Raw genomic sequence first — 2,411 nt, 5'->3', positions numbered from 1 at the left:
TCTGAAATATTGATAACTATCGGCATACTACTAATCTACCTTCCACTTCTGATTACCACAAACTACGTCGAAGCCGTTAAATTGCATGAATGAGGCTACAAAAAATCAAATATATTTTTTTGTTATTTCACGCAAAATTGGGAAACATTTTCATCGTCTAAGCCAAGAAAGTATTCTCTTATCAAGAAGTATCTGGCAGACTGTCTGTACCCTCATGTCACGTGACAATGGAAGGAATTTGGCACTATCGAAGCAGGCTGCCGCGTTGCTCATTCGCCGCGTCCCGCGCAGGCAATTGCGATGTGTGGTGTTTGGTTGTCGATGTAGGTATAGTCCTGGTGTGAGTGTGTGTCTGAGTGAGATTTGTTTGGTTTTTCTCATTTTTCGGTGGCAAAAATGAGTTGCTATATACAAGTCGCAGATGAAGAAAATGAAGAACCCATTGAAATGCCAGTTGAGGAAGATGGGACGCTACTGTTGTCGACGTTGTCGGCGCAGTTTCCGGGTGCCTGTGGGCTGAAATATAGGTCTGAAACAAGAAGTTTACGAGGCGTGCGACTGTTGGATGGAAAGCTTCGTGCTCCGGACGGCGGATGGGGAAACTGTGTGTACTTGTGTGTATTCCCAAAAGGTAAGGTGCAAGTCATGAGGTCAGCAATATCCCATTTTTGAGCAGTTTGGGGTGGCAATGCTTACTACATTCAAATGTCATTGAGCATAGTGTATTTACGTATAAATTAAATGCATTTAGTAAGGAAGCTTGAAAATCTGGATAAATTACCATGGAAGCATGATGTTGTAGTGTAGCGATCAGTGTGTGTGGTTTCTATGTGTGAAGAAAGTTTGGCATAATTTTGCAGGTATTGGTGAACTATTTCACATTTCAGTTTGTCATTTAGACACAGCCCAAGTAGATCAAACCCAGTTTGGAAATTACTAGCAAAGTTTGTGATGGGCTTACATCTATGCATCTATTTGTGCTTGCTATAAATTGCCGCAGGGCTAATGATGGAAACGGAGGCAAATGCATTTGCAACTAATGCACCACCTTGTGGAGAATATCAGTACCTCATTGTTTGTGCTGACAGTTTTGAACCCTGAGCATCAGAATATCATCAGAATGGCATGCGATTCCATGTCATCAAGATAAACTCAAGATGAATAGTATGAATTGTAGTTCTGTAAGATTAGCTATGCCATACCCTTTTACAGGCAGGCCTATCCTTAGTGAGGAATAGGACAGGCATTTGTGATTGATGTCAAGACTGACAATCTGATCACCTGGAGTTGCACTGGACTAGTGTAGTAGGACAAGTGAACTGAAATGTGGACTGGTGCATGCTATGTGTTTATAAGACCTACAATACTTGAATGCTAACTGGTGCTCCGCAGTCATTAGGTATTTAATGAGACTGTGTAGCTGATTTCGCTTGCTGTTTGGTGATAATGTGTGTGGCTGATTTCAGAGACTTCAGAAGGTGAGTCGCGTCACGCGACTGGGAGAAGCACAGGTCGGTTGTAACCACTAGGTCAGGTCAGGTCAGCCACAGGTCAAGGTCACAGGTCAGAGGCATCAGTGATTGATTGATGAATGCTGCAAGAGGCTCTGGCTGGCTGCTCTTGGGCTTCTATGACCTATTCTAAACCCATATCTGTGGAAGAAATCTCCAACTTTGCTGACATAATAGGACCAGATGGTTAAAACCCACCTGCTGCATGTAGCAGTACAACTACAGTACACCAATGCTTGGCAAATGGGTTTGGCCCTGCCATGACACAACCATGCCATACCATGCTGTGTAAATTGCTTGTTTCTTGCTTTGTCCTTTGCCTTTATTCAGTAGCCTCATGGATTCATGGGGGCTGGATACATCATTTAGAGCTCTGAATCTGCATATACCTCTATCTCTCTTCCTTTTGTATGGTTACAGGAAAGCACTAAAATGAAGCTTTCTGAATAAACATTACATGCTCTGATTGTCAGTTAGTGTCCATGAGCAAACTGTATCTTATGATTCATGCTGTCAGGATGTGAGGATGCCAGAATTTTTATGTTTTCAACTTGTCCCTTCCATATGATACGCGCGGGAAATAACGCGTGTGCCACAAACTTCTTGGTTTAGCAATTAGGTTCGACCTAGGGGCGGCCAGCCAGGGTGATGTAACGCGAGACGAATGAGTCCGAGAGAAAGTTAGACGAACGAAAGCGACCCGTGAGTGAGATGTGTGGCTAACACGACCGCCGTTTCTCCTGTGTCTCTGAATGACTAGCATGGGAGCGTGGGGATGTGGTCGGCACCAACCTTGAGCCTCTGCTTGCTCTTAGACGGCGTATGCCCGGACATGGCACCGTTTCGGGTGGCGTTGTCAAAGTAACCGCCTAGCCCTCCTTGCTACTGCTGCTGCGTGGC

General features: G+C 44.5%; 1 pseudogene; it reads left to right on the top strand.

Annotated features, from left to right (window-relative positions):
• The first annotated feature begins 263 nt into the window (after positions 1 to 263).
• Positions 264 to 2,411, top strand: part of LOC119099019 (TAR DNA-binding protein 43-like) — a 7,886-nt pseudogene continuing 5,738 nt past the window's right edge.

This window comes from Pollicipes pollicipes, unplaced genomic scaffold, assembly GCF_011947565.3.
Source record: "Pollicipes pollicipes isolate AB1234 unplaced genomic scaffold, Ppol_2.1 Scaffold_4740;HRSCAF=5597_pilon_pilon_pilon, whole genome shotgun sequence".
Taxonomy (NCBI): domain Eukaryota; kingdom Metazoa; phylum Arthropoda; class Thecostraca; order Pollicipedomorpha; family Pollicipedidae; genus Pollicipes; species Pollicipes pollicipes.
This window is presented reverse-complemented; position numbering and strand designations above follow the sequence as displayed.